Raw genomic sequence first — 8,957 nt, 5'->3', positions numbered from 1 at the left:
CTGACTCGCTGTTTATCCTGTATGCACCCAACAAGCTGGGTGCTCCTGCTTCTAAGCAGACTATTGCTCGTTGGATTTGTAGTACAATTCAGCTTGCACATTCTGTGGCAGGCCTGCCACAGCCAAAAATCTGTAAATGCCCACTCCACAAGGGAGGTGGGCTCAACTTGGGCGGCTGCCCGAGGGGTCTCGGCTTTACAACTTTGCCGAGCAGCTACTTGGTCAGGAGCAAATACGTTTGTAAAATTCTACAAATTTGATACCCTGGCTGAGGAGGACCTGGAGTTCTCTCATTTGGTGCTGCAGAGTCATCCACACTCTCCCGCCCGTTTGGGAGCTTTGGTATAATCCCCATGGTCCTTACGGAGTCCCCAGCATCCACTAGGACGTCAGAGAAAATAAGAATTTACTTACCGATAATTCTATTTCTCGTAGTCCGTAGTGGATGCTGGGCGCCCATCCCAAGTGCGGATTGTCTGCAATACTGGTACATAGTTATTGTTACCAAAAAATCGGGTTATTGCTGTAGTGAGCCATCTTTTCTAGAGGCTCCTCTGTTATCATGCTGTTAACTGGGTTTAGATCACAAGTTATATGGTGTGATTGGTGTGGCTGGTATGAGTCTTACCCGGGATTCAAAATCCTTCCTTATTGTGTACGCTCGTCCGGGCACAGTATCCTAACTGAGGCTTGGAGGAGGGTCATAGGGGGAGGAGCCAGTGCACACCAGGTAGTCCTAAAGCTTTTACTTTTGTGCCCAGTCTCCTGCGGAGCCGCTATTCCCCATGGTCCTTACGGAGTCCCCAGCATCCACTACGGACTACGAGAAATAGAATTATCGGTAAGTAAATTCTTATTATTAGTAATAAAATATATTTATATAACCTGCCTAAAGCAGTGTTTCCAACTCCAGTTCTTTGGGACCCTAAACAATGCATGTTTTCCAGATCTCCTATTTGGTGCATTCATTGCAGGCTAACATTTTCTATGATCCACAGATGGTGCTGATTATTTCACTCTTGATACTAAAAAGATCTGCAAAATATACGTTACGGTAAGAACTTACCGTTGATAATGGTATTTCTCCTATGTCCACAAGATAACAATGGGATATGATGGAGCGACAGTGGATTGGCACCAAATGATCACAAGCTTTCAGTCCTCCCAGGATGCAATGGGCTCGTCCATATATCCCTGCCCACTGGCTCAGGCAAATCCGTTGTATTCCAAAGCATTTAGGCAGGAGCATTATGTAGAACCCTATTCAGGCGAGAAGAACACACATGCACACCCTTCCATGCAAGAGGGAAGAGTTTAGTGAGTATAAAGATTCTCAAATCAGGTGCGTCAGGGTGGGATCCCTGTGGAAACCTGTGGACTTAGGAGAAATACCGTTATCAATGGTAAGTTCTAACCATAACGTTTATTTCTCCATCTGGGTCCACAGGTTATCCACAGGATTACAATGGGACTTCCCAAAGCAATTTTTAGTGGTGGGGACACTCCTGATTAGATAGGAGAACCTTACGCCCGAATTCAGAATCATGAGGCAAAAGTATCCAAGGCATAATGTCTATTGAATGTGTTATTGGAAGACCATGTGGCTGCCTTACATATCTGTTCTGCTGAAGCACCATGTTGTGCTGCCCATGAAGGACCTACCTCTGTAAAGTGAGCAGAGACATTAGCCGGAACAGGGAGATCAGCTTGAGAATATGCTTCTGAAATTGTCATTCGAAGCGATCTTGCTAGCGTGTTTCGTAGCAGGCCATACCCTCTTGTGAAATCCATAGAGGATGAAGAGAGACTGTCTTTCTGGTGGCACTGGTATGATCCACGTAGATCCTTAATGGCCGGACTACATCCAGCAACGCATCTCCCGCAGAAAATCCTGATTCCTAAAAAACCGGGACTACAATTTCTTCATTAAGGTGGAATCTAGACCCCACCTTAGGAACATACCCAGACCTAGTTCTGAGAACTACTTTATATGGATAAACATCAGACAAGGAGATTAACATGACAGTGCCCCTAAATCTGACACTCTTCTAGCTGATGCCATAGTCGGCAGGACGAGAACTTTAGCTGTCAACCATTTAAAATTCACTTTATTTAGTGGTTCAAACAGAGCAACCTGAAGGGCTTTGAGGACTAGACTTAAATCCCCAGGCACTGTAGTAGGAACAAAGGGAGGTTGAATGCGCAGCATTCCCTGGAAAAAAGTGCGCACATCCTGCAATTTGGCACTTTTTCTTTCGGAACCATCCAGTCAATGCTGACACTTGCCTTCTCAAGGAAGCCACCCTTAAATCTTTGTCCATTCCTGCCTGAAGGAATGCTAGAACCCTGGAAACTCTGAAAAATTTCAGGTCCATACCTCTTCCATTGCACAAATGAATATAGGCTTGCTATATTTGTTGATAAATACGAGCCAAGGAAGTTTACATACCCTAGCAGAATTTGTGATTTTCTGGCCATTTGTCAGAGAATATGAATGATAACGCACAAACTTTTCTTTCACTCATGGTTAGTGGTTGGATGAAGCCATTTATTGTCAAACAACTGTTTACTCTTTTTGAATCATAATGACAACAGAAACTACTCAAATGACCCTGATCAAAAGTTTACATACCCCAGTTCTTAATACCGTGTATTGCCCCCTTTAACATCAATGACGGCTTGAAGTCTTTTGTGGTAGTTGTGGATGAGGCTCTTTATTTTCTCAGATGGTAAAGCTGCCCATTCTTCTTGCCGAAAAGCCTCCAGTTCCTGTAAATTATTGGGCTGTCTTGCATGAACTGCACGTTTGAGATCTCCTCAGAGTGGCTCAATGATATTGAGGTCAGGAGAGTGAGATGGCCACTCCAGAACCTTCACTTTATTCTGCTGTAGCCAATGCAAGCCAACAGGTCAACTTGGCCTTGTGTTTTGGATCATTGTCATGTTGGAACGTCCAAGTACGTCCCATGTGCAGCTACCGGGGGCTGATGAGTGCAAATTGTCCTCCAGTATTTTCTGATAACATGCTGCATTCATCTTGCCATCAATTTACCAAGTTTACAGTGCCTTTGTAGCTCACACATCCCCAAAACATCATTGATCCACCTCCGTGTTTCACAGTAGGCATGGTGTACATTTCAGCATAGGCCTTGTTGACTCCTCTCCAAATGTAACGTTTATGGTTGTGGCCAAAAAGTTAAATTTTGGTCTCATCACTCCAAATGACTTTGTTCCAGAAGTTTTGAGGTTTGTCTCTGTGCTGTTTGGAGTATTGTAAGCTTTGTGGCATTTGCATAGTAATGGCTTTCTTCTGGCGACTCAACCATGCAGCCCATTTTTCTTCAAATGCCTCCTTATTGTGCATCTTGAAACAATCACACCACTTTTTTTCAGAGAGTCCTGTATTTCAGCTAAAGTTAATTGTGGATTTTTCTTTGCATCCCGAACAATTTTCCTGGCAGTTGTGGCTGAAATTTTGTTGGTCTACCTGACCGTGATTTGGTTTCCACAGAATCCCTTATTTTCCACTTCTTAATTAGAGTTTGAACACTGCTGATTGGCTTTCTCAATTGCTTGGATATATTTTTATATCCCTTTCTGTTTAATACAGTTCAATTACCTTTTCCTGCAGATCCTTTGACAATGCTTTCCTCATGACTCAGAATCCAGACACGTCAGTGCAGCACTGGATGAAAGATGCAAGGGTCCAGAAACTCACTGACCTTTTATACACACACACTGATTACAAGCAAACAGATCACAGGTGAGGATGGTTACCTTTAGTAGCCATTCAAACCCGTTTGTGTCAACTTGTGTGCATGTTATCAGGCCAAAATCTCCAGGGTATGTAAACTTTTGATCAGGGTGGGTAGTTTCTGTTGTCATTATGATTTAAAAAGAGTAAACACAGTTGTTTGACAATAAATGGCTTCACCCACCCACTAACCATGAGTGAAAGAAAAGTTTGAGTTATCATTCATATTCTCTGACAAATGGCCAGAAAATCACAAATTCTGCTAGGGTATGTAAACTTATGAGCACAACTGTATCTGTGATAACAAGGGCCCTGCATTAGTAGATCTGGGCGTAGAGGAAACAGAAATGGCATTCAACATTTTCTGCGGATCTGTGTAACACCTTCTGGGCCAAGCCGGAGCTATTAGAATCCCGGTCTCCTTGTTGTATTTTCCTCCCTATCCTGGGTAGCAGGATGATTTGAGAAAACACGTAAGTGAAATTAAATTCCCATTAAAAAGACGTCCACAAAGATCACTCCCTGATCCTTTGTTCCTGACCAGATTATAGGCTCTTTGTTGTTCAGATGGGGCTCCATGAGATCGATCTCTGGCCAACCTCTACCTGCGTCTGAAACGACTTTAGGGTGTAAAGCCCAATCGCTTACGTGAATGGCGTGTCAACTGAGAAATCTGCTCTTCAGTTTAGGACTCCCGGATCAAACACTGTGGACAAGGCTGGAAGATGGAGTTCTGCACACTTTAGTATGTGACTTACCTCCTTCCTTGCTGTTTAGCTGCGTGTTCCTCTCTGAAGGTTGAGGTACACTACTGCCATTTCCTTGTCCTTGCGGATCGCGACCGGTTTTCCTTTAGGACTATCCCGTTCCTGAATTAGGACCCAGTATATGGCCCGAGGTGCTAACAGGTTTATTAGCAGGCAACTTTCTTCTGTGGCCCATAGTCCCCAGAATCATAATCTTCCGGACAATGGGCCCCACAGCCCTGAAGACTGGCATGTTGTCAGGATCTCCCAACCTGATATCCAAAAGGGGTGTCCTCTGGCCTAGATGGAATGTCTGTAGCCCCCAGGCTACTGACTTTCTTACCCTTTCTCACATATATATTGGTAGATGCTCAATTAGCTTACTGATATCATTCAGGTGCTCGAGAGGGAGGGGTATTTCTGAGCAAGAAAAAAAAAAAAAGGCAATTGGGTTTCCCCCAGCACCCTGAATGATAACCGTAACCAGATATAAATCCCACATAATAATAGAATTCAGAGATCTTCGTTACACATATTTGCTGCCAGTACCACGTACTTGTTTGTGTTCTATGGACAGCACCTGCTGTTCCCAGGTGGTCTCCCATCCAAGTACCTTCCAGGCCCCACACTGCGTAGCTTGCAAGATCAGGTGAGATTGGGCATATCCAGTGTGGTATGGCTGTAGATGGTTATTGTCCATCTGGCCCACCTACACCCCCTGGTATTCACAGATGGTCTCATCAGAGAATTTAACCCAGCACAACACTGATTAACTTCCAACATCAATGAGATTGGGCATATCCAATGTGATGCAGCTGTAGATGGAAACAGATGCTGGACAGGTCTTGAGTGGAATTGTGCCACTCCACCATGTCTTTACACCATCAAACCCATCATTCGCATTGCTGCGTGAATTGATATTGTTTGACTGTGTAAGAACTCCTGAGTTCTTAACTGCACCTTGGATATCTTGCTCCGAGGTAACTATTTTCTGCAGTCTTGAATTCCGTACAGCCCCACCGTGAGCCATCCGTAGTTATGGAACCAGAGATGATTTTGCCAATTTATGAACCACCCGTGCCTCTGCAGACAAGTTATTGTGTGTTGTAGATGGCACAAAAACCTTTCCTGTATTTGTGTCAGGATGAAAAGGTGGTCAAGGTATGGCAATTTTCTTATCCCCTGCTAGCAGAGATAAACTGCCATAATCATTTTGGTAAATACTCTGGGGCTGTGGCTAACACAAAGGGTAAGGCCTAAAAACTGAAAAGTTGCTGAAGGATAGTAACCCTGAGATAACACTGATGGACAGTGCTATAGGAGCATGAAGGTAAGAATCCTGACTTATCCAGGAATACTATGTATTCTACTGGCTCCCCACCAACTATGGAGTGCCATGTCTCCATGTGAACCGTGGTACCCAAATTTATCTTTCTTTTTCATCCACTAGGGGTCACTGGAGTACTCTTGGGATATGGACGGCTTCCACAGGAAGTAGGCACTGAATAAATTAATTTTGGAACTATACCTCCCCTCCATATCCCTGAGTACCTCAGTGTTTTTTCTGTGCTCGACACAGTTAGTAGGCTTGTGGCTTTGCTGCCACAGAGGTCCACATTTCATTGGATTTTTTCTAAGTTTTTTCTTTTTTCAACGATTTACCACATCCCTTCCCCCCTTCCAATAGGCGTGGGTCCGGGATAAGTGAAGGCTGCTTTAGCAGCTGTGGGTGTCGGACCTCTCTAAAAAGAGCTCCCTCACTACCACCTGCAGGACTAAAACCTGCAGTAAAGGCTGGACGGAACTTACAGAGAAGCCCCGTCATAGCCCTCACCACAGGGTCCAGGTATGTTGAACGGGGCGGTCAGCTCACGCTGCCGCCCCACTGTGTGGGATACTGTGTGTGTGTGTGGCCCAGGCCCTCGATGCCGCTTCAGGCTCCCTCTCCACCATAGCCCGGCTCCGTGTATAGAGAACGGTATACGGAGCATGGGGGGACACACAAATGAGGGTCAAAAGGCAGGTTTCTTAGCCTAGTGAGTAACTTTGCTGCCACAGTGATGTTCCCTGCACACAGAAATGTCAGGGTCACTGGATAAAATCTCATGATTCAACTCTTATTGATAAGGGAATACAGCAGCGCTGCATATGTATTACAAAAGGCTATGAAGTCTTTGTTAAAACAAGATTAACCATGTTTCCTGTTGTATTTCCAGAATTTCCTGTGTTACATCTCTCCTCCATTGAAGGCGCAGGGGTGTTAAGGGGAATTTGGGAGCAGGCATATGGCTGGCGTGCACTGCACTTGGCCAGATATATATTTATAGAGACACCTTAGTGCTATTTACTGAGTCGTGCAAGTTGTCTGTCTTTGTTTGTGTTTTGGTTTTTTTTTTTGTATTGTCCGTCTGCATGAGTAAGACACCAGCAATTACTAATAAGCAGTTTCCCTGCCATGTCTAAAACATGGATATACATAATTATTTATATCATAACTGTTTATAATGATATTATCCTAAAGACTGCAAATCTGAATCATGGTTGTGGCAGCCAAATACTGGCTTTGTTCATTTGTTGTAAAGTAAGATATGTTATAACAATTGGTCAGCACATGGTGCTTATAAAACAGTATCTGTGGAGCCGTGTGAGTTCACTCACCTGCAGCAGCTTTGGCTTAATTCACTTGGCCACACCACACTGGATACGCCCAATCTCACTGATTTTGGAAGCTAAGCAGTGTTGGGCCTGATTAGCCACCTGGGAGTACAAGGTGCTGTAGGTATTTTTATTCTACAGCCACACCACACTGGATACGCCCAAACTCATCGGAGCTTGGAAGCTAAGCAGGGTTGCATACTGTTTTGCCATCTGGGGGAAACTGGTGATCCAACTAGATTGCATACTAATACATGCTAGTTTAAACTGTTAAAAATAGCTAAGTTTGGCCTTACACTATCAATATAAACCTACCATAGGTTTTACAGTCAGGATAGCTCTCCAGAGCGCGCTCCCGGCGCCGGCCACTAGAAGGGCCCATTAACTAAGCTGTGGTCAAGCAGCAGTCATCTCAGGTTTTAAGCCTGTGCGAGGTCACATTTAGTTTCAGACTTGTAAAAATTAGAGATGAGCGGGTTCGGTTTCTCTGAATCCGAACCCGCCAGAACTTCATGTTTTTTTTCACGGGTCCGAGCGACTCGGATCTTCCCGCCTTGCTCGGTTAACCCGAGCGCGCCCGAACGTCATCATGACGCTGTCGGATTCTCGCGAGGCTCGGATTCTATCGCGAGACTCGGATTCTATATAAGGAGCCGCGCGTCGCCGCCATTTTCACACGTGCATTGAGATTGATAGGGAGAGGACGTGGCTGGCGTCCTCTCCGTTTAGAATAGATTAGAGAGACACTTGATTTACTAATTTTGGGGAGCATTAGGAGTACTCAGTACAGTGCAGAGTTTTGCTGATAGTGACCACCAGTTTTATTTATAATCCGTTCTCTGCCTGAAAAAAGCGATACACAGCACACAGTGACTCAGTCACATACCATATCTGTGTGCACTGCTCAGGCTCAGGCCAGTGTGCTGCATCATCTATTATCTATATATAATATTATATATATCTGTCTGACTGCTCAGCTCACACAGCTTATAATTGTGGGGGAGACTGGGGAGCACTACTGCAGTGCCAGTTATAGGTTATAGCAGGAGCCAGGAGTACATAATATATTATATAGTGAGTGACCACCAGACACACAGTGCAGTTTATTTAATATATCCGTTCTCTGCCTGAAAAAAGCGATACACACAGTGACTCAGTCAGTCACATACCATATCTGTGTGCACTGCTCAGGCTCAGGCCAGTGTGCTGCATCATCTATTATCTATATATAATATTATATATATCTGTCTGACTGCTCAGCTCACACAGCTTATAATTGTGGGGGAGACTGGGGAGCACTACTGCAGTGCCAGTTATAGGTTATAGCAGGAGCAAGGAGTACATAATATTATATTAAAATTAAACAGTGCACACTTTTGCTGCAGGAGTGCCACTGCCAGTGTGACTAGTGACCAGTGACCTGACCACCAGTATATATAATATTAGTAGTATACTATCTCTTTATCAACCAGTCTATATTAGCAGCAGACACAGTACAGTGCGGTAGTTCACGGCTGTGGCTACCTCTGTGTCGGCACTCGGCAGCCCGTCCATAATTGTATATACCACCTAACCGTGGTTTTTTTTTCTTTCTTTATACATACATACTAGTTACGAGTATACTATCTCTTTATCAACCAGTCTATATATTAGCAGCAGACACAGTACAGTGCGGTAGTTCACGGCTGTGGCTACCTCTGTGTCGGCACTCGGCAGCCCGTCCATAATTGTATATACCACCTAACCGTGGTTTTTTTTTCTTTCTTTATGCATACATACTAGTTACGAGTATACTATCTCTT

General features: G+C 44.3%; 1 pseudogene; it reads right to left on the bottom strand.

Annotated features, from left to right (window-relative positions):
• Positions 1–5,068: 5,068 nt before the first annotated feature.
• Positions 5,069–5,187, bottom strand: LOC134937265 (5S ribosomal RNA; annotated as a pseudogene).
• Between the last annotated feature and the right edge of the window lie 3,770 nt (positions 5,188–8,957).

Source organism: Pseudophryne corroboree, chromosome 6 (genome assembly GCF_028390025.1).
Source record: "Pseudophryne corroboree isolate aPseCor3 chromosome 6, aPseCor3.hap2, whole genome shotgun sequence".
Taxonomy (NCBI): Eukaryota; Metazoa; Chordata; class Amphibia; order Anura; family Myobatrachidae; genus Pseudophryne; species Pseudophryne corroboree.
This window is presented reverse-complemented; position numbering and strand designations above follow the sequence as displayed.